Here is a 27326-nt window from a genome sequence, read left to right as displayed (position 1 = left end):
CAAGGACATTCTTGATTCCACCTTTTTGGAGGAGCAACTCAGTATTCGTCTCCTCTCCTCATGGCGTCCGTATACGTTATGTAACGTTCGCTTTACTTCGAAAGAGCAAGCTGATAAGTTTGACGTCCGGCAAGCTGCTTTGCACAGTCAAACAACTTATGTCTCTGGTTCGGCATAAGAAGGGCAATTTAGACGTGAGGAAGCTTTTGGAAGTGCTCGACGTCCTATAAGTAGAGACATTCTCCAGGACGCTCGGCAAGCACCTTGCGAGGGTGTCTTTCGGACGGCTCGGCGTTCCTTTGCTGAGTGCGTTTCTGGAGATGTTTCTTTTGCATTACTAAGACGCAAGTTGTCGCACAGGCGGCCACTGTCTTTGTAAGAAGGTATGAAGGTCTTTAAGGCCCGTCTTGAAGACGAAAGCCGTACGTCTTCCTTTAGTGTTCACACACTTCAGGAGCAGCGTGCGGCTCTCCATGGAGACTCGCATGAGGACGTCCCTTGAAGATATTCAACGTCATCCGCAAACGCGGTTCGTCATAACATTGAGATGTTGGCAAGGTCGCTCGCCAGGACGCCTCTTGGCGGGCCTTGCATGCTTCAGGGCGCTCAACAAGATCCTCTCTGAAATGTCGTTCAGAAGACTTGGTGTTCTCTGCTCAGACACGCTCGCAGCTAAGCAGGACGTTTTTTTGAGGACGCTCAGCAGGACGCTAAGCAAGACGCTTTTGAGGACGCTCGGCAGGACGCTTTTTGTGGACATTTGCCAGGACGCTTCGGTGGAAGCTCGACAGGACGCTTTGCGAGAGAAAAGACTTGTAGATGGCGTCTTATTTGCTGTTCAGGACGTTTCTTAGGACGCTTGACGCTTTCTAAACGCTCGTCAAAGAGGAGGTTTTTTCAGGGACTATCCACAGGACATTCCTTTACAGAAATTTTTAAAGAAGGATTCGGAGTTAGCGGAGAGACATACCCGAATTTTTTCTTCGATCCCTCTTGCTCTTCATCGATTTCTTTGACGAATCGGGAAGATTAGATACTCGGATCCTGGGTGACTTTCGGTCATGTTAAAGGGTTTTGGTTTTCCCCTATTAGCAAAGTGCCAATTGTTTTGTCAAGTAAGGACGTTTTCCCCATTGTCAAGATACTAAACGTTTTGTCATTTAAGTGGGGGACCCCTCATAAATGGGGTAGTTCTCTTTGACATAGATTTTAACGTTTTTATCGTTAAGCGGATAAACTCATTAACAAATTTCGGAAGAGCTCTCATTCATTTTCAGAGGCTCATCCTTGGAGTAAGAAAAAAGACTTGTAGACTAGATCCAGGAAAGTCTTATGTCCAATATCATCAAGAACATTGAACGGTCCCTTTTCGATCCTCGGTTCTCACTTGATGATCTCTATTCGAATATTACTCCCTTCTGTTGGCTAAGAGTCTTGCAAAGAGTCAAGGAGTTCTTTTAAAAAGTCTCATTCATTAGAACGTGGACAGTCGTTTTCCTTTCTTTCTCTCTTCCTCGTCGAGGAAAGATGTAGTAGAGAATTTGATGTTCAAATTACTACAATACTTACGTAGTTTATCTTTGCGTCATTTTGCTAACGCATGGGTCAAGTCATATACGCATATCGTATTTTACCTCTGCGGATAGAAGCCGAAAGAACTGTTTGTTCTAATGTATTTATTTTGACACTCCCTTCAACCTTCCAAGAGTTTTCGGAGTAAGAACACTCTTCAGTATTGTTACGACAACACCAACTCAGCTTCTGTATTTAGCGAATTCTGTTTCGTTTAAATAGGCCTGCTTGAGAGTTTCCTTTTGCTCGATAATATCATACCTATTCCTTCGTAAAGGGAGTAGCTGGCAACTCAGGCAGATAGTATTCTGTTCACCATTGAAGCTTTCCTTCGAGGAAGACTTCTCCTTCACCCTCTTTGATAGAGATCGAAGGTGGTCGATCTCCAATCCTTATTTTGTTTTCTTGAAGGAAAGAATTTAGGAGGAGATCGTTGTTCAGGAATCCTATAAATATACTACGTATATTAACCTCGCGACATGATTCTACTAAGCAGTTGAATTGTCCGAGGGGTAGCGCATATCCTAGTTATTCTACGGATTGCGACTTAGACGAGAAGTATTCTAATTGAACTGCAACTCGGGGTTTGCCTGCAACCTCCCAGGAGTTTGTTTCAATTTTATATACTTATGGTTTTGTCACGACAACACCATTTCAACTTTTATATTTACCGAAATTCGTTTCGCCTAAATATAATTGCTCGAGCATATCTTTTATGCTCGGTGGTTCTAGCCGAACGCATTCCTTCGTGGAATATGGATTACCTGGCAACTCAGGATGACGAGTCAGAGAGAGCTCAGGCTCAGCTACTGCGTATTGAACTGCCTGAATGCCTGATAGCAGCTCAGTATCAGCTGGGCCTCCGAGATGCACAGTCGGTTATGTCTCTCTCTGCCCTGCTTTGATTGACTACCGAACCGTATCTCTGCCCAACAATCATGGACTTAGGTCTCTGATTAACGGGGATTCTCGCAATAATGAAGGCCATCTACTGCTGTGACGATAGATTCCATCGCCTTCGATATTGCGAGAATTTTCAACAGAGATATCTCTTAGATTCTTTCATCTTTCTGTTTACCGCACGGTAACAGAAGTCTGTACAAGTGTCCCGCTGCATCGCACTGCGATAATGCGAATGATTTTGCAGACATCTGAGTTTGTCTTCAATATCTCATATTCGTAGGTGTACAATTGTTCATTGTTCAACCCGCCCGAATTAACAGATAGTCAAAAGACATCGCCTACTCTCCGACCTGACAGCTCTACTTCCAAATGTTCAGCCCTGAGAAGCAGTTCTTCAGGCGGCTTTCCCCTGTGTTTTCATTACTGAAGAACGCGCGCTTTCATTGCAACTACGACTTCTCACCGGACAGCAATGAAATAGCGGTTAGCGTTTTTCAGTCATTTGTAAGTCACAGGTTCAGAATCTTGAGAATCCTTTCTCTCGATTCGTCTGTGAAGACGTAGGTTTGCATTCAATATCTACCTTCGTCTTCAACGGTACATAGCGATAAGATCTTCAAGAGTAATGGCAGTCTCTTGGCCAAGGCAAAGCAGTGCTGCCTATTTTTCAGTGTTCAATCGGAGGAGGCCGTTTCTGGAGATAGTGAAGGGAAATGACTGTTCCTCCACCTCGACCTCTGTGATTTTCCTTATGGTTCTATCTTTCCGTCTGAAGTATGAGATAAGCAATAGAAGTCCTAACTATTGTAGAATATGCAAATATGTTGTTGACGGCCTCTAGGCTCAGAGATTCGGTTCTGTCAAACAACAAAGCTTCACGATCTTTGAGGTCTGTGGAGATCTTGAAATTCTCTGGATCGAAGGTTCCGGCATGGAACTTAGACGTAGTCTGAGTTTCTGATGCCAAAGCATTTCGAACCTATCCTTTCTGCTAACTTAATACACGTGACCAGAAAGGCTAACATTCTAACCGCTCTAGCCACGGCAAAGAGGGTTAGTGAGTTTTAGCCCGTCACCAGAGTTTTGGCTTTAAATTTTGGACATTAATGCGGCTGTCCTCTAAGCCTTCGTTCTTGATAAGAACGAAAACCTGTCTAACCCTTGACCCGAAGGCTTGGAGACCAAGGGTATGGCACAAATTATTGGGCAAGGGCATTAGAGAGTCCTGTGCCCGGTAGGGTCTCTCAAGTTTTATCTTGATAAAACTATAGAAAGTCAAGGTCAACGGACAATCTGCGGTGTTCCGTAAAAAGACCAGACTGGTTCATGGTCGAGAACACCCTGGCATTATAGCCAAGGAGTTCTTTTAAGAGGTCTCATTCATTATGTTTGCATAAAGATTTGAGATTTTTTTTCTTAATATGAATGCTCAAGAGGTGAGGGCGCGGCCTCAAGGAAGCATTTCAACAGAGCATGACACTCAGTAACATCCTGAGTGCCACGCTTTTAGCGAAGCAACTCTGTGTTTGCTTCACAACTCCCGACGGGATGTGAAGACGACATTTGAGATCTGCTAGTCGCTAGGACCATACATATCCGTGAGATATTATTGGGGGCAGGAAGCAACACGATCCTATCCTATAGAAAGGGATAGGTGTGCTTTTAACTTTGAAGGATTGGTCGCTTGAGCCGCGTTCCTTTTCTTTAGCCTAGAAGTTATGGAACTAACTTTGATAGGTTAGGTCAGGTGGTGGTTTTAGCTTCGTTGCCCTCAGAAGTATGGTCATATGGTCTAGTCACATTGTGGTCACGCCCCCGTTGACAGATCATCTAGAGCGCACCAGCATTACAGGTCTCTACCTCGCTGGCAACTCTAGTAACGCAGAAGCAGACTTTGGTGACAGTAATCACGAAGTCGGCTATGCTAACAGGTGAGGAACCAAGATGTATACATCTACTTAATTTAGTTTCCTAAAAATCCTATTCTGTCTCTTCCCACCATCCGAAGGTGGGATTCAGCTATATATATATCTGTCAGGTAAGTTTCATGAACAAAAATGTTATTGTTATAATACAATTAAGTTTGGTTCATACTTACCTGGCAGATATATATAATTAAAGTGCCCACCCACCTCCCCTCAGGAGACAGTGGGCACTGATAATATGAATAGAAAATGGGAATGGTTCCTGATATCCGCCTCCCACCCGCGGCGGGAATGGGTACTAACCACCTGGCCGCCCTACCCCCCTGGGCGTGTGCCGCGAATTTTTGAAATTCTGTCGGCACTTTCTAGGAAATACTAGCTATATTTATGATCTTGCCAGGTCAAGTATGAACAAACTTAACTTGTATTATAACAATAACATTTTTCAGTACATTTCCTGGCTTAGGATTTTGGAAACTTCATTGCCGCTAAGTATCCTAATTGTCTTTTGATTTATTTACTTGGATTTGTGGCTAGGCATACCGCTATCTTAAAAATTGATTTGAATTTGTTTTCATTTTTGCATAAGATATCTGAATCTAGTTAGGCTAGTTTCAGAGGGTGTTGTCTGCAAAGATAGGTGTGGCTACCGAAAGCTTCGGTAGATCCGCACTGGTATGCATCGAGGGGTGGGTCTTTGCTTCTTTTCTTGATGATTGTCCATGTAAGGAGTGTGAGACTTTTGTCTAATTCCGTAAAGGAAGACGTATGATTCGTATGTACGCAATTAATCAGTAAACATGTCTGATTCCGTAAGGAAAAAGTATGATTCGTATGTACGCAATTAATCAGTAAACATGTCTATTTCCGTAAGGAAAAAGTATGATTCGTATGTACGCAATTAATCAGTAAACAAAAGTCAGGGTAGTGAACCTGCTAACCTTCCTGTAGACTTTATTTTGCCTAACCCTATAGTATGGCCTAGCGGGTTATGAATATGTCTGCGAGAGGTGATAGCTCTCCTTCATTGTTGTGAAGAGTTGCTACTTCTGTTATTGTTACTCATAACCCTGTAAATGTTGCCTTCGGGCCCTAAAACAGTGTCTGTAGAGGTTATTGCCCTTTCTCTTATACTCTTTCGATTTGTAACTTAGAATCGAAAGTGCTTGCTTTAGAGAGCAATAGTGAAGTGGCTAAGTGCAGTGACAGTGCCCCTTGTGTAGTTGGAGGGTGCGTCAGATCGGCCTTATACGCCTCTAGGTCTAGACTCTGTCGGACTCCCAGGACCACAGGGAGAGGGCATGTCGAAAGCCGAAGGAGGGTTACGAGGAACCCCCACCGATCTGGCGTGCCTTCGGCAGTTTCTGATGAAAATCCCCAGACTACCAAAGTGCGTGCACATGCACGAATCCTGAAGGATTGCTTCTCGTCCTCCGAGGCGTCCTCCCCGCGCAAGGGTTGGAGCTCTTGGAAGGACTCGCGCCCTCTAAGAAGCTTTATAGAAGAGGACGCTTCACGTCCCCTCTCTCTCGTTATGCGTTTCAGTGAGAAGTAAGAAGGCGAACGTCGCCTGATCACGTGTACGTCTTTCCACCGAGAAATATGAAAAAAGAAGGCAGTTTCTCTCGCTTGTTTTGACGCCTGTCAGGAGCGTGACGCCTTTTTCTGCACGCTTCTTTGACGCTCGGCTTGAACGGGGACGCTCGGATGGACGCCAGGCTGTGCGGCCAGTGGACGCCGAGCGCGCGCCAGCGCACGCCAGGTTTGTCTCCTGGCTGAACGTTTTCTGTTGAACTCTTCAAGCTCTTGTTTAAGATTTGAGCCTCAGAATGTGAAGTAAGCAGTGCTTCGGAGGAAGCTTAAAGTGAACAGACAACTTCGTCTTCGAAACCCGCAAGACCTCGGGTTTCGTGAATTCAAGAGGTCTCTGTCAATATTATATTGCTTTTCGCAAAGGTGGATGAGTAAGGAAGCTCAAGGGAAGATCTCGTTTTCTCTACCGCAGTCAAGAACTTTGCGATAAGGCAGTTACGGGTTATGTAAAGGCTCGACGTCCTGCACGTCAGGACTCTCGGCAACGTTCAGTAGGATTCTTGCAAAGGCACTCATCAAAAGGACGCTCTTCAGGAAAGCGCAAGACAGGACTTTCTTTGCCATACTGCCAATAATAAATTTTAAGCTTTAGCAGGCATTAGTTTGTGTGATACGGGAGAGGAAGCTGGTTGGAGAGTTTCTTCCTCTTCCAGGATAATTTTGCATGCTTTTTAGCCCATCTAAAAGGGTTTTTCAGATGATAGATTTTGTTAGTTTCTAGTCGGGACTACGCTGCCGAATTGAGCATCGTCGTTCTACCTGCCGTAAGCCCAGTCTCTTAACCAGGATTCTTGCCCCTTCCTCGTTTGAGACGGGAATCGGAAAAATAAAATGCTCGACTTCCTGGATTACGTTTTGTCAATTCAGTGACTTTCCCCCATTGACAATATACTATCGTTTTGTCAAGTAAGTGGGTATCCCCTCATTGACAAAATATCTCTTTGTCCCGTAAATGGGTTATTTCTCATTGACAAACATCTCATTAACTTGATATTGCGTAGCGAATAAGCTCTTATTGACAAGATTCGGAAGAGCTCTCATTCGTCATTCGCAGACTCGTACAAGAAATAGACTTGTAGACTACGTCAATGAACGCTTATGTCCAATAACTAAGAAGCTTGAGCTGTCTGCTTCAATTCTCTAAGTTTTGTTCATGAACTTGCCTGTCAGATATGTATGTAGCTGTATTTCCGAATTCAGCTATATATATGTCTGCCAGGTAAGTATGAACAAACTTTATTGTGATATATCATATTTTGCCTTGCGTTATTTTACTACTGGTTGGTTTCAAGTCATATACGCTTGCTGTAATTACCTCTTCGGATGGCAACTGAGAGGTCTGTTGTCTATTATTTTAAGGACATTTAATTGTTACTCCCTGCAGCCTTCCAGGAGTTTACGATTTATCTTTTACCGTTGTATGGTAGTGTTCTGACGCACAAAACGCATCTATCATATTTAGCGTTTTCTGTTTCGCTTAAATATACCAGCTTGAGAGTCTCTTTCTGCTCAAAAAATAACGGACCTATTTCTTCATAGAATAGGGTAGCTGGCAACCCAGACATAAAGTTAAGAGACGACGTTTGTAAGCTGCTGGCTGCTGCTGTGTCTGTCCTCCAGTCCAACCGAGCCAGTAACCAGATCGTGCGCTGTCATGCGCGGTAGGTTACGTCTCTCTCCTCCTGCGGGATTGACTGACTAACCGTATCTCTGTGCTGGCGGTTACGTCTCTCCTGCGGGATTGACTGCCTAACTGTATCTCTGTCCTACAATCACGGACTTTAGCCTAAGATTGAGGGGATTTCTTACGTGAATGAATAACGTTGCATTCGTTTTGCCTTACTATGTTCAACAGAGTATCTCTTAATCCTTTCGGTGCACGTTACCGCACAGTATAGAACTACGAGTCTACCGCAACATTGCACTTTTATATGCTCTCCTGCTTAGGCAAAGCGCAGCCTTATTAGGGAAGTAAGCATACTCGGGGTAGGGAATGGATGAGCTTGCTGGGGACCATTTCCTTCCTGAAGAAGTTTGTTTCCATTTTCCCCGAATAGACTGCAATTCAGACCTCCACAGTTTTTTCCTACCGGGAAACTGAAATATTATTCAAGATCTAGGAATGATTCTGAACATCTCTCAGTGCGTCTATCACCTGAGGTGATAGAAAGAAGGTGCCGGACATCTGGATAGGGTTTCAGATGTCCTGGATCTTAATCTGAAAGAAGTAAAAGCAATTCGGTCGTCCCTCCAGTCCTCGAAACGAGTTTTTGGAACCAGTGGTCCAGATCAACTCTGATATTCCACAGCTCTCTCATATCTTAAGAAGTATCTTCTCTCGGTCCCTGTTCGAGTTTACGAGAAAGAGCCTATTATAACAACAGGCGTAGAATGTAACGATCCTCTAGAGGTTCGTTACAGGATTGCAAAAGTCCGTACGAATCGTCTCGATCGACGGCAGCAACTATTGACTTCCGAGTGGAATCTTTCTTTAGAAGTAAGTTGAGAGTTGTGGAGACTTTAGGGACGCCCTTTCATTCTTCTCTTCGATATGTTGAGGACGAAAAGGCTTCTTTTTCTTCTCTGCTCCCTTATTCTCGATCCGGATCGGTACCATTAAACGCCATCCTATGATATTGAACGGGGATGGATGTTTAGTCTCTTTTTCCCCTTTTTCAATCGCTTAGGAAATGTAATAAGAGGATTTATGACGTCACAGGGAGCGACAATGACGCTGATCGCCCCATGTTGGCCTTCAGGATCCTGGATTCACAGAGGTCACATCCTTCCTAGTTCACTTTCCAAGGACCTTTTCCGAGAGAGTCGGTCTACTCTAACTCGAAAGGTACCTATAACCTCTCCGCTCTGAGTCTGACTACGTTCAGACTATTGAGATGTTGACAGGAATAAGATTACCGTCTTCCATTTCCGTCTGAAGAATGGGAATAAGCTGGCAGTCACAACTATTAAAGAAGAATACGCAAATATGTTGTTGACGGCCTTGGGCTCAGAGATTGCGTCTGTCAAACAACAAAGCCCTTCACGATCTTTGAGTTCTGTGGAATCTCGAAACTCGCTCACCATCTACTTTTTGTCTCACCTGTTTTCTCGGAGTCAGACTCGTGCGAGATCAGGCGACATATAGTAGCCCTGAGTTTCTTGTTGACGAAGTCGGTTGCATTTATACACCCCCCGATGATCGTGTAACATGAGACCAGGTTGGACTGTCAGGCAATTCTTCCTTCGGGACTGAATCGCCTTTTTGCTCCTCGCTCCTTTCTCCTGGCACCCAGAAGCTCGAGTTCAGGAGTTTGATTCTTCCTGACGACGTTTGGGTTGCGTTGATACACCCCCCAAGGTTTGCTTAGATTGAATCGCCCAGGCAGTCCAGACACTCATCCTTCAGCGAAGAATAGTGCCTTATGGTCTTCAGGGTACAGCCTTGCTGTCCTTGATTCGTCTGACTGGTCACTGGTCGTCACCTGACTTTAGTACAGACGGACTGACTGTGCATGTCCAGATCGAAGCTTTCAATATGGAACTTGGACGTAGTCTGAAGTTCTTGATGTCAAAGCATTCGAACCTCTCCTACCTGTTAACTTCTTGCATGTGATCAGGAAGGCCTTCTTCTAACCACCCTAGATACGACAAAGAGGGTTAGTGAGATTTTAAGCCATCGTCACAAGTTTTGGCTTTAGAGAACACAAGGCGGTGTGCTCTCTAAGCCTTCCGTTGTGGCCTAAGAATGGAAACCCGTTTTGTTCTTGGGCCAGGAGCTTGGAAGAAAGGATGGCACAAATTAGTGGGCAGGAGCCAGAGAGAGTCCTGTGCTCTGTCGGGTCTCTCAAGTTTTATCTACATAAAACTCAAGAAAGTCGAAGTCATTCGGGCAATCGCAGTGTTTCTGAAAAAGACCAGACTTGCCCATATCGAAGAACACCCTGGCTTTAGTGTTAAGGAGTTCCTTCAAAAATGTCTCCTTCATTGTGTTTGCACAAAGATTTGAAATCTTTTTATCTGAATGCTCACGAGGTGAGGGCGCGGCCTCGGAAGCATTTCAACAGAGCATGGCACTCAGCACATCCTGAGTACCATGTTTTAGCGAAGCAACTCTGTGTTCACTTCACACTCCCTGCGAGATGTGAAGATGGCATATGAGATCTGCTGCTCGCTAGGACCATACGTGTCTGCAGACACAATCTTGGGGGCAAGAAGTACCACTCATCCTATCCTGTAGAAAATGGTTAGGAAGAGCTCTTAATTTAGTTGTTGAGTCGCCGACAACGGCGACTTCTTAAACTCTTAAGCCTTAGTTAAACACACCTTAAACTTTGGCTAGGTTGGTCAGGTGGTGATATATATATTTATATATACATATTTATTTTACTTCTTAGCCCTCATGGTATGGTCAATATGGTCTAGTCACATTGTGGTCACGCCCCCGTTGACAGATCATCTGGAGTGCACCAGCTTTATAGGTCTCTACCCTCGCTGGCAACTCTAGTAAAGCAGAAGCAGACTTGGGTGACAGTAATCACGAAGTCAGCTATGCTAACAGGTGGAACCAAGATGTAAATCATCTGCATGCATTTGTTTCCCAAAATCCTTCTATTCTGTCCCTTCCCACCTCCAACGGTGGGATTCAGCTATATATATATCTGACAGGTAAGTTTTCATGAACAAAATGATATTGTTATGATACAATAAAGTTTGTTCATACTTACCTGGCAGATATATATAATCAAGTACCCACCCACCTCCCCTCAGGGGACAGTGGAAATAAAAATTATGAATAGAAAATGGGAATGGTTCCTGATACCCGCCTCCCAGCGGCTGGAATGGGTACTAACCACCTTGCCGACCACTGCGGTGTGTTGGAAGTTTTTTTTAAATTCTGTCGGACTTCAGAAATACAGCTATATATATATCTGCCAGGTAAGTATGAACAAACTTTATTGTATCATAACAATATCATATTTCATTTGCAGCACTATTAGCAAGGCTTATTTTTATTAGTTCAGCTGCTATCTCAATTTTTTTTTGTGTTCATGTCATATACTGAAGATCATACATTTTGGAAAAGTTGAATACTTACAAAGGAAAAATGTATGTTAAATCAACACCAGTCAGCAGAAATCACTGTACATCTCCATACAAATTTGTGTGCTACTAATATAATGCTTATCCATTGTAGTAGTAGTAGTAGTAGTATATTGAGATCATCGTAAATATTGTGATTATTTTCAACAATTGATGATGAACTAAGTCATCATACACTAGCAAGATAAAACAACTTATGAAAACACAGTACATATCTGAAAAATTAAACATGGTCACTGTGGTTTTTTGCTTTAGCAAAGACTTAATTGAAATGCATGTGAGTTCTCAGTGGGTAACTTACATTGTGAGTATAATGTACTGCCTTTATTTTATATTTTGAGTCCTTAGTTGCAATATCTAAGGTGGAGTCTGATGTATGACTCTTAAAACCATTGGCCTCTATGTTACTAGATATTAAGATTAATCTTAGTTTTTGGTCCTGCATTTTATATTCCTGAATCATTATCAAGTATGATAATGGATTAAATGAAAGGTCAGTATTATATGGTGTTAGTGTTTTGGCATTTTCTCATAGTTGATATAGTACTGTGTGTTAAAAGAATGCTCTCTAGTTTCATACCCTTAATATAGATATAACAAAATTTTAAAAATTTCATGCTCATAAGAAAAGCATCATAAATTATTCATATTTGGAAGTGTTATTATTTCATATAAAAAACCATTTCACTCTGCAGCCATTCATGAAAATTGTCACTGTACTAACTGATGGATTTTACATCTGGAAGAGTATTGATGTTAAATGGTGATAAAAGCATTTCCAGCCTTCATTCAAAAGATTGTCATAATTTCTTATTGAGTGATAATTGTCCATTTCTTTTTTTGGTGTTAGATTTTATTTCATGTAGGGAAATATTTGCTATTTTATATGTAGTATCTGTTTTGATTGTAAAAATTGAGGCATCATGTGGTGTTGTAAGAGAAAGATTTCAAAGGTACTGACTTCTACAATAAAGACCATTTCTATATGTATATATAATATTTAGATAGTGTATACATACAGTATTAATAGATATTGACAAAAATTTGTTGCAGAACACTAAAGTGGCTGGGGATGAATGACATTTAATATTGTAAAAATAGGTAGATACCGAGTTTGTTCCACCTTGGTGTGTGGGTGGTCATTCATTGATCTTTGAGGAAATGGTGCTTGTTTAAGAAGGATGATATCATATAGCAGAATTTTTATTGTCTCACAGATAGCTTATCAAATGTAATTAAATCTTCATGATCCTTTGGATGTTAAGAAAACATTATGAGCTTTCTTACTGATTTTGCGAACATCTTTTACGTTTTGGTTATGTTGAATACCCATTGCAAATATTTTTTGTTCATTATGTGGAGCTTTATTTTGGCCAAAATACAGCTAAAATGCTGTGAATTTCAGGGATTTCCAAAAGTTCTAGAATTCATTCACTTTATTTTCTTGAACTGAACTTTTTCTCCTCCTTTTTTCCAGTGGGTGTGACTGCAGTGATGTTTATAGTTAACTGTTGGTGAGCAATATTCTCTTAACTGTACGGTGAAGCGTAGCTTGAAGTGATTAAAGCAATACTCATAAGAAAGGTTTTGTTCTGAGGCTTGTGCACTTTTATTATAAAAAATATGCTGTCTGGAAATTTTTCTCGTTCTGTGATAGTGAGGGAGTGGTCATCTCGCCACTGCTTCATTTCTATTCCTCGACCATGGGCTTCCCTTACACTTCCTGTGCCAACACCTACATTTACCCTGGATTTATCAGAAGAACGAAGTTTACTTTTGTCTTGGGCAGGAGATATGCACAATCCAAACCCTGGCGATGAAAATACAGTTTTAATAAGCAGAGAAGTTTTACGTAGAAGTGGGTTAATGATGGTGAACTTGGTATCATAACCCAGGTTGCAGTGCCACCACCTTGCACTTCTGTTACAGTCTATGCTGGGTCTTTAGCAGACTGGCAAGACCTAGCCCTTAATGCTGAAGTTGCTCAGTCTGCTTTTTTGAGTCAAGTGCGTATCTTAAGTGTAGGACAGTCCCTCCCTTTGTGGTTAGAAGGTGGGGTACATATCACACTGACAGTAAACCGTATTGATCCTCCTAACAAGTTTGGTGTCCTTCATACTTTGACCCAGGTAGAAATCCTTCCACCCATTGAGCATGAAGAATTGGAAGAATTTTATCCAATTACTTACATTCCATCAGAATCAGAATTTATTAAAAAAGAAAAATCTGAAGATGAGCCACTAGATTCAAGTAGACCAAACCAGCTGTATTACAATAATGGTAAAACAGATGAAAAAGAATTCAAGAATTTTGATCATCCCATTGCATCACTGATGAAATACATGTCATTCCGTTTACAGCAGGCAAGTATTACGTCTGAGTTTACCCTGAAGAAAGATTTTACATATGGTTACCGAGTGCTACCTGTACCTTTGTCCTATGATTTTTTATTTGAAAGAAATAGTTATTAACCATCCCATCCTTATTGTAATAAGTAAACAAAGTCTTGTTCATGTTGAGCAATCAAAGTAAGATTAGTTTCATTGCTAGGGTAAAGAAAATTGACTCTCCAATGGTAAAGGCAGAGAAAGCTGCTCTTATTCGGGAAGATGACAGAGCAGAAAATAAACAGCAAGTAGGTAGTAGTATTGCCAACTCTGAAACATCTGATAGATTATGTAGTGTCCATAGTTTTGGGAAAACTTGATTGAGAAGAAAGGTGAAAGCTCAGATTTTACTGTTTTGAGAACTCTTGCCAAAGGAAATTCATGCATAGTGTCAGATGGTCTTAGAAGGTTGCTGAAGCTGGAGAGTTTAAGTACAAATTAGAGTTGAGTAGCCATGATGATAATGTTAAAACCATGCCTGTTGCCATTGATTTTTCACCTGTAAGAACAGACACTGAAGTCAGTATTAGAATTGTGCATGATACTTTGAAGGGATTGTTTCCAGGGACCCCTTTTGTTGATATTTGCTGTGTAGTCATTAATGCAGTTACACTGGTTAGTGTGAAAGTAGCAGGTAAAACGTTAGATGTATTTGTTACCACAAGAAATGGAGTACCTTTGAAACTCAGCAAGGAATCTGTAGTGCTCTTAGAAATGACTCATGTGGCTGATCCTCTGAATATACCTCACATTCCTAGCAGTATAGCTGATGTTGACATCAAAGTCACAGCAAAATTCCAGTACCTTGGGAGTGAAACAGTTCTTTCTGAACTACAGCAACACTTCTAGTTGGTGTAGGATATCTTGTGCAGCAGTACAAGGGTGTTTTCCTCATTTGCGTTTGTTTGCATGGAAGTAAGGGTTCTGAAAGACAAGTCTGCTAGAAACTGTTGCTCAAAATCTTTCTAGTTTTCCATATTACTTTCATTTTCAAATTGTCAGTTGAAGCAATACAAAGGGAAAAAAGATGGAGACTATAGAAAAAAAGCTGCTGCTAGTTTTTCGAGAAGCAGTTTTTCGAAGACCGTCTGTCATTGTGTTAGACGACCTGGATTCATTGGTACCTTCAAAGGGAATAGAAGAACAAAATTTTGGACCTTTGTATGATCATATCATGCAGATGGTTAATATGCTAAAAGGTCTTTTGGATGATTTGCTACAATTTTGTTTTGAAGATGATGACCTGTTCCAAGTGACAACCATTAAAAAAGAAGCGTGATGATAATAGCAACATCATTACTTAGGAATAGCGTGCATCCTCTTCTTGTTAATCCTCAAGGTTGTCACTATTTCCCATGCTCATTTTCAATTCCTCCATTAGAACCAGAGGAACGGGTGAAGGCACTTAATATCATGTTACAAGATTGTCATCAGAAGGGTAAATTGCAGGGATTAGTACTGTCACATGATTGTGTAGCAAATGATATAGAATTGGAAAGGAATGGAAGTGAAAGTGAAAATTTTGGAATTTTTAACAATATTGGAACCAGTCTAGCTATGAAACATACTGAAAATTTTGTACTGCCAGATATTAGTCATCTTGCTCTCAGAACATATTTACAAGCACGGTACAGATGGAAGAAAAATTTCAAACAGCTGAAGTGTTGTGTTAGATGTGGCAATGTTATTGTAAATGGTGATCAAAGTACTATAAACTCAAAGTTAAATTTGGCCATAGCTGAAAACACAGATCACAAAGGAGCCCTACTGATTAACAATGAAGACTTAAAAGCGGCCCGCGAGGGATATGTTCCTTTAGCTTTAAGAGGTAAGTTGCATATTTTTGTATTGACACTAAAATTTTACTTTTGTAATCACTCTGCTTATATGTCTTTATTATTTGCATTTCATTTAAGCATGTTAGTTACCATTTAGCATCAGTTATGTAGGATTTTTCCATATTGGTTTAGCTGTTAAATATACTTTTGGTAGTGGGGTGGGATGGCTAGACATGTCTTGTTTAGTTTCCCACTAACTTGTGCTACATTGACAGTAATACTATTGTGTAGTTGAGGTAGCTAATTTTCCCATTCATTCTAATATTCTTGGAACTATATCATCTCACCAAAGATCTTCCTTATAAAGAGTTTACAAAGTTTATGTACTGGAATAAATGGAGAAGCATCCGAAGTGACTAAGGAGATAGCATCCTTAAAAACTAAAAACTGTAGATACAACTCCTATTTGAGTATCAGGCTTCTAAAAATATTTGACCTTGTGATTGAAGGTGTCTGTTTCAGTTCACTGTTCACTTCCTTATGTTCACTTCTGGCATTTTATCCATTGTTAAACCAAAATTTTGTACATGAACTCCCTGACAGATATATACTTAGCTAATAGTCTCCGACGTTTTCCCGACAGAATTTCAAATCTCGCGGCACACGCGACAGGTAGGTCAGGTGGTCTACCTTACCGCCGCTGGGTGGCGGAATGTACGAACCACTCCCGTTTGCTTGTCAGATTTTTCTCTGTGCTGCGGGAACGATAAGAACTGTTGTCGGTTCCTCTCGATAGTTTTTCGATTCTCGCTTGCCTGGAGTTAATTTGGACTTCTTTTGGTGACGTATTCGCTTTGTTTGGCTTGGCATACGCTGATTGTGGACCGGTTTGATTTTGATTTTGATTTTCTTTAACGATGTCTGACCTAGATTCAGTAGTTAAAACTTCGGTTTTGTTTAGGGTTTGCGTGAATGAAGGATGTAAGGTGAGGTTGCCGAAAGCTTCGGTAGACCCCCCACACGGTTTTGCATGAAATGCAGGGGGAATGAATGTTCTTTAGCTAACCCTTGTAGTGAATGTAAGGGATTGAATGAATAAGAATATAAGGCTCTCTCTTCTTATGTTAGGAAGTTGGAACGTGATAGAGTGCGTAAGGCTTCCTCTAGAAGTTCTAGTAGATCTAGAATGAGTGAGTTGGATGTGGATCCTAATACTAACGTAGAATTAGAACCTTCTTCCCAAGTTGCAGCCCCTGCTCCCCGCACTCCGATTGCCGAAGATTCGCCTTCGGAGGCGGCAGCTCTGAGAGCCACGATTCTTTCTATGGATCAGAAGATTCGTCAGTTGGAAGGTAAGGAGAAGTGTTAGTGATCAGTGCAGTGTCCCCAGTGTTGTGGAGGGTGCGTCTGACCGGCTCCTTAGTGCCTCTAGGCCTAGACCTCTTCCAGACTCCCAGTTCCAGTGGAGTAGGAAAGTCGAAAGCCGCAAGAGGGCTAGGGAGAACCCCCACCGGTCAGGCGTCCCCTCGGCAGATCCTGAAGTACGCTCCCAGGCTGCCTCGGATCGCTACAAGAAAGAGCTCCTACGCCAAATGCTTCTCCTCTCCGAAGAGAGGTTGGAACTCCCCGGATGCGTCGCGCCCGTTGAAGAGGGCTTGGAAGGCTCCCCTGCAGTCCTTTGGCTTCTAGTCCGGAGGTTTTCCCGGAAGAATCGTCGGTGGAGGCGAAGAAACCCAAGAAATCCTGTGATCGTTCTTCTTCTCGCGCTCCGCGCTCGGCGCCTGCTTCCGAGGAAGAACAACAAGATTCTCCTAGGAGAGTACTCGCAGGACTTCAAGCTCAGATCACGGCGCTAGCAGACTCTCTAGCAGTTAGATCACGTAGGAAGAAGGACGTTTCTCTTCCGATCAAGAGATCTAGGCGCCGCTCTTCAGAGGATCGTTCTCCTCTTTTTAGGCGTTCTCCTTCATATGGGGAGGTTTCGTATGAAGGTAGGGGCTCGCGTGAGCGCCCTCGCTCGCCTGGCTCTCTTTCGACTTCAAGGCGCCAAACATCGGTAGGACGCTCTATGGAGAAAGAAGTTTTTTCTCCAGATTGGATTCCCGCTTCCGGTAAGCGCACTGCACCTGCTCATCACGCTATTTCTTCAACTCCCTCGCGTGAGACTTCTCTCCTCAGCAGCCTCAAGATCCTAGAAGGCGCCCTTATACAAGTAGGCGTTCTTCTTCCAGATGTCACTCTCCTCGAGTGTCGATCGTGACTTCTCTCCTGACAGGCATCAAGAGTCTGGTAGGAGTCGTGTGCATGATAGACAGCCTGCTGTTAGCCGCTCCCCGCAAGGTAGGCGCCAAGAGCCTACTGCACATCGATCTCCTAGTAGGCGCTCGTCTCTTTTAAGGCGTCATACTCCTGATTATTCTCCTCGGGGCAGACAACAAGAGTCTTTTCAAGCGCCCTTCTCCGTGTAGGTGCTCTCCCGCTTCTAGGCGCACTACTCCTGACCGTTTGTCTCTTGGTAGGCACCAGGAATCTCGGAAGCGCCCTTCTCCAGGTAGGCGCTCGTTAGCTTTGAAGCGCCCTTCTCCTGAATGTTACCCTCTTGTTAGACGTCAAGAGTCTCGCAAGCAGCCTTCTCCTAGTAGGCGCATTTCGCCTTCCAGTCGAACTTCCGTTGATCGTACGCAACTGGACAGGTATGGAGAGCCGCGCAAGCGCTCTGCTCTCAATAGGCGCTTCTTCTCCTGGCAGCCGCTCGCCTCAGGTATAGGCGCAAAGAGTCTAGTAGGCGCTCGCCTCCTCGTAAGCGCCCTGTGGATGTTTCCGAGGATTCTCGGAGTAGGAGCCCTACCTCTCCTTCGGCTGAGATTCCGTCTACCTCGAAGAGGGAGTCTCATCGTAGACAACCCAGATCTTCTCATCATTCTCCAGTGGATGTGAACTCTTCTAAGAGAGGGCGTTCTCCAACCTCTCGCTCAACTCCTACTAGGATCCCTTCGTCACCTAAGGATCTTCCGCGCTCGCCTTCGACAAGAACGTCCTAGAAGGTTCGGATGAGGAACCGAACACTTCTGCTGCTGTGTCTTCTTACAAGAAGCTTACAGAGCTACTTTTGCAAGTTTTTGGGGATTCCCTTACTCCTACGGCTCCTCCTTCTCCTCACTCACTTTTTTCAAACAAGGCGAAGACAGCCGAAGAGTTCTTCTTGTGTGAGGATGAAGCCAACTCTTTCAATGAAGAAGGCACTGAGGAGTTTTGGTTCCTGGATGGCTTCCAAAGAAGAAGCGGGGAAAACGATGTTCGCTTTCCTCCTTCGAAGTTATCAGGACGCGCTGGTTTTCTGGTACGAAACAGGAGAGTCCTTAGGATTGGGTCTACCGTCTTCGGCTGATTCGGAATTTTCGGCGCTGGTAGATTCGACAAGGAGAACTGCCCTTAACTCTGCTAAGACGACTTGGGCAATGAATGAATTGGATCACATGCTAAAAGGCATGTTTAGAGTGCTAGAAGTATTTAACTTCCTTGATGGTCGTTGGGGGTCCTAGCCAAAGAAAATTGAAGTGCCAGAGTCATTTTCGCCAGAAGATCTCATGTGTGTTTTGTCTTGTATGGACAAGTCGGTAAGAGACGGAGCGACGTGAAATCGCCTCCCTGTATGGGGCCGGGATCGTGAAGAAGAGGTCTGTTTTATTGTTCCTTCTTAATGAAGTCTGTCTCCCATGCCCAGAGGTCTTCTTTGCTGTTTTGCTCCTCTGTCTGCTCAGTTGTTCCCTAAACATCGAGTGCAGGACATTTCGAGATCACTTTCGGCCAAAGCCACCCAGGACCTTTTGGCACAGTCGGCAAGAAAACCTCGCCCTTCCTTCCCTACCAAGGCTAAGAAGGAAAAGGCAAGTGTTCGAGAACCCTTTCGAGGGGCGTCTTCATCAAGAACCTCTTACGTTTAGAGGTCGTAGACCTTCAAGAAGGGGTAAGACTTTCGCCAAGTCTGTTAAAGCCCCCAAATAACTTGCAAGTCCTTCAAACAACGGTGGGCGCCAGACTCTTAGAGTTTGCAGAAGTCTGGGCCCAAAAAGGGGCGGATCCTTGGACCCTTTCTATTTGGAGAGGTTACCTCATCCCTTTCGTCGAAGACCTCCCTTGACAACCATCCCAAGGGAATGAACTGACGGCCAGGTACAGAGACCCCATCATGAATCAAGCTCCTCCATCTAGCAGTAGATCAGATGCTGGAGAAGGGGGCTATCGAACTAGTGACCAGACCATCATTCATCGGGCTTCTACAACCGCCTTTTCCTAGTTCCGAAGTCCTCAGGGGGATGGAGACCGGTGTTTGGACGTAAGCGCCCTGAACTTCTTCGTAGAAAAGAAGAAGTTATTTTCACGATGGAAACGCCTTCTCAGTGCTGGCAGCACTTCGTCCAGGGACTGGATGGTTTTCCTTGGATTTACAGGACGCTTACTTCCACGTACCGATCCATCCTTCCTCAGAGGAAGTTTCTCAGATTCATGATGGGGGGGAAAAATTTTTTCAGTTCAGGGCTCTGTGTTTTGGCCTCTCGACGGCCCCTCAAGTGTTCACGGGGATTTTGAGGAATGTGGCTCAATGGCTTCATTTGAAAGGGGTGAGGATATCCTGTACCTTGACGATTGGCTAATAAGGGCCAATTCAGAAGATCGTTGTTTGAAGGACTTACAAGTAACTTTAGAATTGACGAAGGCGTTGGGACTTCTCGTCAATTTCAAGAAGTCGTCACTAATTCCCGAGCAAGAGTGTGTGTATCTCGGGATACAGATGAACTCTCTGAGTTTTCGGGCTTTTTCCCTCTCAGGAAAGGATAGCCCGAGGATTCGAGAGAGTAACAACCTTCTTAGGGAAAGAAGTATGCACAGTGAGGGAGTGGATGAGGTCTGCTGGGGACTCTCTCCTCGCTGGAGCAATTCGTTTCCCTAGGAAGGTTGCACCTGAGACCGCTCCAATTCTTTCTTCATCGGAATTGGAGTCGTCGTTCTCAGGATTTGACGTTCTCCCTGTCGTTATCCCAGGACGTCAGAAACATCTCTTATGGTGGACAGATCCCAACCTCTTTGCGAAGGACTGTCTCTTCAATCCCAGACCCCCAACCTGGTGTTGTTCTCCGACGCGTCGGACACGGGGTGGGGGGCAACTCTGGGAACCAGTGAAGTGTCAGGTACCTGGGGGTGGGAGACCAGGTAGCCTGGCACATCAACAGAAAGGAGTTGATGGCTGTGTGGTTGGCTCTGAAGGCTTTCGCCCAGGAAAGTCAGAAGATCGGTAGTGCAGGTCAACCGGACAAACACTACAGCTCTGGCATATATCAGAAACAGGGGGGGACGCATCCTTCTCCCTGTACGAGACAGCAAGAGACCTTCTTCTGTGGGCAGAAGAAAGAGGAATCAAGCATCTCACCAGGTTCGTGCAGGGAGAAAGGAATGTAAGAGCAGATCTCCTCAGCAGGAAAGATCAGGTCCTTCCCAGAGTGGACCCTTCATCTGGATGTATGCCAGAGCCTGTGGAAGTTATGGGGCAGGCCACACATAGACCTCTTGCCACGTCAAAGAACAGAGGCTGGATCCTTACTGCTCTCCGATATCGGATCCAGAGGCATTAGCAATAGATGCTCTTCTTCTAGACTGGAACGGACTCGACGTCTACGCGTTTCCCCCCTTCAAGATCCTGGGGCTAACCATCAAGAAGTTCGTAGAGTCCGATTCAACGAGAATGACCTTAATCGCTCCCTTTTGGCCAGCCCAAGAATGGTTCACAGAGGTACTGGAATGGTTGGTGGACCTTCCAAGATCGCTCCCGCTAAGGAGCGATCTACTCAGACAACCCCACTTCGACAGGTACCACAAAAATCTCCTCGCTCTCAGTCTGACTGGCTTCAGACTGTCCAAAGTTTGGTCAGAGCGAAAGGCTTTTCAGCAACAGCTGCTAAAGCAATCGCAAGAGCGAGGAGACCTTCCACCTTGCGTGTATACCAGTCAAAGTGGGATGTTCTTCCAGGACGTTGGTGCAAGAGGAAGAACATTTCCTCTTCCAGTACCTCTGTGACCCAAATTGCGGATTTCCTTAATTTTCCTCAAAGAAGAATGTCATCTGGTTGTGTCAACTATTAAGGGATACCGCAGTATGTTGGCGGCGGTATTTCGGCATAGAGGCTTAAATATATCCGATGATTAAGGACCTGCATGATCTTATTAGATCATTTGAAACCATTAAGCGTCCTCATGTAGTACCGAACTGGAATCTAGACGTAGTTCTACAATTCCTTGGATCGTCTAGATTCGAACCTCCTGGCTTAGCCTCTTTCAAGGATCTGACGAAGAAGGCTATCTTCCTTTGGCCCTAGCTACAGCCTAAGAGAGTGAGTGAGCTCCAAGCTATCGAGGGCAATGTAGGGTTTAAGGAAGATTCTATGGTGTGTTCGTTTCTTCCAAATTTCCTTGCAAAGAATGAAAACCCATCACGGCCTTGGCCCAGGAGCTTTGAAGTTCGTAGTTTATCTTTTCTAGTAGGGGAGAGCCTGAAAGAACTCTTTGCCCTATGAGAATTATGAAGTATTTCCTTAAGAGGAAGGAACAACTTAAGGCTAATCAAGATGTGCTTTGGTGCTCTGTAAAGGACCCCACTCGGCCCATGTCGAAGAATACTCTTTCCTTTTTCTGAGAAGCCTTATTACAGAGGCACATGTGCCTGTAAGGAAGAACATTTTTAGACTACTGAAAGTGAAAGCTCACGAGGTGAGAGCCATCGCAACTTCGCTTGCATTCAGAAAAAATATGTCTGTGCGGAACTTGATGGAGGCGACTTTTTGGAGATGCCAATCGGTTTTTCGCAAACCACTACCTACGTGATGTAAAAATCACTAATGATAAATGCTTCGCCTTGGGTCCTTTCGTATCGGCGGATTCGGTGCTGGGGCAGGGAGCTGAAACTTATCCTGTGTAAATTTTTTATATGTTACCCTATATTTTATATTGGTGTTTTTTGGTTGTCTGAAAGAGGTTGCAGGAGGCACCTCTTTTGTCGTAATATTAACCCTTTGTATTTTGGTTAGGTGGTCTGGTGGGTTTTGGCTCCTTGCAGAGGTAGTGGTAAGGATCTGTTAGGTAAGCGGACAAGGTCCCTCTAACAGGATCCGACTTGGATTCTACCACAATAGGGATCACATATCCCAGTGGTAGATCCGAGAGTCTTTCAGCATCAGGTCACGTCCTAGCTGTAGCTCTCCAGGCAATGCAGACTCAGAGACAGTATCTATGAAGTCTTCATCCTGAAAAGGTGAGAACCAAGGTTTTTATATCCTACAACATTAGTTGTTTCCGTCTTACCTGTATTATTTAGCTGTCTCTTACCCTCCACCAAGGGTGCCAGTCAGCTAAGTATATATCTGTCAGGGAAGTTCATGTACAAAAATGATATTGTTAAACTACAATAAAGTTTTGTACATATTACCTGGCAGATATATACGATTAATGGCCCACCCAGCCTCCCCTCAGGAGACAGGTGGAAGAGAAAAATCTGACAAGCAAACGGGAGTGGTTCGTACATCCGCCACCCAGCGGCGGTAAGGTAGACCACCTGACCTACCTGTCGCAGTGTGCCGCGAGATTTGAAATTCTGTCGGGAACGTCGGAGACTATAGCTAAGTATATATCTGCCAGGAAGTAAGTGTACAAAAACTTTATTGTAGTTTAACAATATCATTTTCAAACCGATTGAGATTTTTCACCAGGACACATGATATGTCAATAATTGATAAGTCTGGTCCTTGAAGCAAGCATTTAGTTCAAGCTTACAATTTCATAAGGGAAAGGATAGTCAAGACTACTATGAATTTTTTCTTGTTTTTCAAGGATATAAACTCCATAATTTGGAGTTATTTTTAAGTTTAACCAGACCATTGAGCTTAATTTGTTTAACACCCACAGACATAAACAACTATACTTTGTTCTCTTCCAAGTTAGACTTCACAAATATAAGTGGTATGTTGAAAAATATTTTTAAATATACTGTGTAACTTGGAGTGCTTTATTTTCCCAGTTACAAAGATAATATAAACAAAAAAAAACAAAAGTAGAGAATTGGAAACAAAGTAAAAGTGTAGTCTGTCTAATCTGTATGGGCTCCATATAATACCTTCATAAGAAGCAAATGGCTTAAATATTAGGAAACTGTAAGTAACTTGTGTGTTTTAAAATGAATGTTGTGGGAGCTATCATTCTTGTCACCTTCAAGAAACCTTATTGTATTAAACCTAGATGTGTGTTTAGATGGAATATAATACACGCTAGAAAAATTTGCTCAGTTAAAACACCCATTATTTTATATTTGACAGTAGGCCCTTCTGTAGGGTACAACTGCCAAAGACAGTAAGCATTCTACCCAGCCAGATGTTATTTACCATGTTAAATGTATATATGTTGCATTAGAGTACAGCTAACTAGCCATTCATGTGCATTATATTTATCTACATTTTCTACTAACTTATATAGTAGTATATTAATCACTTTTATCCTTTAGAACTACTATACTATATAGTATAATGCTTACTTTTAACCTCTATAGTATAGTGTAATGGTCCCTATTAACAAATTTGATTATATTCAGCATTGACAAAAAATATATTTAATTTTATTGAAAGTATTGATACAAAGTTTACTGCTTGTAGGTTTGATGTTTTTCTGCATACCATTTTTTGATTATTGTCCTTGCCATTTCTTTATCAGTCATTTCAAGATAAGAAGTCATCATCTCATTAGGTAGTTCAAATTATGATATATTCAATCTAAAATAGGCCAAAAAGTCAAAATGCAGACCTGCATTTATAAACAAAAATAATAAAAAACTAAAGATAGGATATGAAATTCTGCCTTTTTAGTTTTTATTTATGAAGTTCTCATGAGTTGCGAGAATTTTTAAATAATCACCAACAAAGTCAATGATAATAAACTTAGAAATAAAAGTTTCATAGGTGTTTCCATGGAGTCCCAAATACATATCTATGTAAGATATCAGCAGAGTAAAACTGGTTTACGTTTTTTTTTTATTCAAAGTGATTGAACAAAGCAGAAAAGAATATTTTGTGGGCAAACATAGTATTCAACTTGAAAACTGAAATTATATGCATTTCCTATAAATAACTTTCGTTGCTACTTCTTTAATACTCTATGTACCTATATATTTTTTGAGTGTTTTTTTCCCTTTTATTCTGCCAGTGTTCATCTAACTAAAAACACTTGATACTGTACTTGAGTATCTTCTATGTAGATGTTGATTGTTGGAATTGTTCCGATTTCAGGAGTGCACTAGTATAATGGCATCAAATAATAATGCTTTTTAGTTGAACTAGGTGATTTTTTATACACCTCACAGTATTTATGTTCATGTATTTCAAGTCTCCCATTTTATCACACTATTTTGATGTCAGACGTTCCCCGGTGTAATTGCTCCTTTGACCATAAAGCCATTACTTTATATAATTGTAAACTAGGTACATATATCATTTTACTGTACTTTATACTAATGACAGACATATCACATCTCAGGTCTTGAATTATCACCTAAAGAAACTGGAACTGCTGTCATGAAGGTGGGTGGATTGGCAGAAGCAAACAGGAGACTGAAAGAAATGCTTTTGTGGCCATCTTCTTATCCAAACTTATTCAGCAAAATCAAGTTGAGACTTAGATCTGGAGTCCTGCTGTATGGCCCTCCTGGTTGTGGAAAAACACTTATTGCAAATTCTGTTGCAAGAATTGTCAGCTGAATTTTTCATTTCTGTAAAAGTGAGTTTTGTTCCCAAACAATATACAAACCCTCAGTCCTTTACATTAGGAATTACTTTCAGCATAGTCTTGAATACGACCGTTAAATTCTTGAACAAGGTGGTTAGGCAGTCCACTTTGCTTTCGGCTGTCTTCCAATGAAGACGTATGTTTGTGAGCTCTTGCTAAATAGCCGTTAATCATGATTTTCCTGGTGGGATCTTTCTTTTATTATTTTGAATTAATATATATATATATACAGGCGGTTCCCGGGTTACGATGGGTCCGGCTTACGACGTTCCGAGGTTACAACGTTCCGAGATTACGACGCTTTTTCTTAAATATTCAATGAAAAATCCGCCCTGGGTTACGACGCTTGTTCTGAGGTTACGAGGCTGACGCTTCCGACGCTCCGAGTTAACAACGCTTTTAAAAAACGCACACTATGATAAGAATCCTTTATAGTTTAGCACAGTATATTAATAAAATAAGTTTTTTTTTTGGTTAGATTACAACAAAAATTTTTGAGGCTATGATGATTTTCGACACTTTTATGTAATATTTTTTTAATTTTTTTAGTGACGCCTCATGTGCGGAACTAGTTTCCGAGTGAATGAATACACTAGCTTGGGATGCGCAGTTTATAACAGTCCAAAAGCGCAAATAATGAAAATCATTGCTTGTTTCCAGTATACATAATTAACAAAACACTAAGTTTCTGGTTAGATTACAACGCAAATTCCAAGGTTACGACGGTTTTTTATGCCTTTTAATGATAACCTCATACGCAGAACTATAACCGATTCACTTAAGGTAGATTCTCGGATGAGCCTTATTCTTACGAGACGTTTGTTTGGTGGCTGCTGATTGGCTGGGTACCGGGAGGTAGGCAGCTCCCAGCCAATCAGCGGCCGCCAAACAAAGGTCCCGTAGGCATAGGGCTCACCCAAAGATCTACCTTACGTGAACCAGCTATAGTTTCTGAGCGGAGGGCGCATAAATTAATTTACGCTATTAAACTGTATGGTAACCATAGTCAAGGATAAGGAACGCATTCTCAAACAGTATACATATCCTTTAATACAAAACAGCAAAATATCATTGAAACATTATTTCACTTAAAGAATCCATTTATACTCTACTTAGACTTGGATATAAAAAACCATTGTTTCTCTCTCTCTTCTCTCTCTCTCTCTCTTTGTATTTTCCAAACGAAAAAATAATCACTAATTAGTGTATGTGATGTTTAATTTTTTTCATGACTAAATACATTTTTATAATACAAAAATGAATTTACTAATTTTCAAATATTATTTTGATTAATCGTATTAGTAAGTTTAATAAGTTGAAATGATATCACATAATAAAAATAATAATTCTCTCTCTCTCTCTCTCTCTCTCTCTCTCTCTCTCTCTCTCTCTCTCTCTCTCTCTCTCTCTCTCTCTCTCTCTCTACTACAAAGATGTATGTTTTTTTTTTTTTTTTTGTATGATAAATAAATGATTTACTATTTTCAAATATTAATATTAATTTATACAGCAATAATATCAATTCATTAAAGAAAATACCATAGTGAATTAGTAAGATTTTAGCTTATATTTAAAAAATTATGGAAGAATGAAGGAAATCCCAGTCTTCTTCCAGTAACCCTTTCTCGAGATCCAGGTACTAAAACTGTCAGATATATCAAGTTCTGTGACAGCCAGGAGGGGGAAGAGCTGCAGTGTTGCAATCACGTGTTCCTGGGATTCCCCCCCCCCCCCCCCCTCCTCTCTCTCTCTCTCTCTCTCTCTCTCTCTCTCTCTCTCTCATTTACTGAGACTCGAGATTTTTTTATGTACTTGTACTATTTTTGTTTTTTAATACTTTCAAATAATAATAATAATACTGTAATTACAAAATTCATATGTGATAGTATTTTAAAGAAATACAATACGTACTAATCTATCCATGTCACTTTTAATTAAGGTTAACTCTCTCTCTCTCTCTCTCTCTCTCTCTCTCTCTCTCTCTCTCTCTCTTTTGCCACACAAGATAATAATGTGTCATAGTGGTAACTCCCTCCCTCTCTTTCGCTGGAAGCGTTATAAGTATTTTTTGAGAGAACAGAGAGAGATAAACACACTCTCTCTCTCTCTCTCTCTTTTACCGAGATGAAAGAATTTTATGGTACTAGTATGTAAAATGTTTATTGATAATTTCAGTTATTTAACCCTCTTACGCCGATTGGACGTATTAAACGTCGAGTCAAAATGTCTCCCGTATGCCGATTGGATGT

At 42.1% G+C, this 27326-nt stretch overlaps 1 pseudogene; it reads left to right on the top strand.

Annotated features, from left to right (window-relative positions):
• LOC135212061 (peroxisomal ATPase PEX1-like) overlaps nucleotides 1-27326 on the top strand; it is a 52194-nt pseudogene that overhangs the window by 3199 nt on the left and 21669 nt on the right.

This window comes from Macrobrachium nipponense, chromosome 11 (assembly GCF_015104395.2).
Source record: "Macrobrachium nipponense isolate FS-2020 chromosome 11, ASM1510439v2, whole genome shotgun sequence".
NCBI classification, from domain to species: domain Eukaryota; kingdom Metazoa; phylum Arthropoda; class Malacostraca; order Decapoda; family Palaemonidae; genus Macrobrachium; species Macrobrachium nipponense.
Note: the sequence above shows the minus strand (reverse complement) of the source record. Positions and strands in the feature narration are given on the sequence as shown.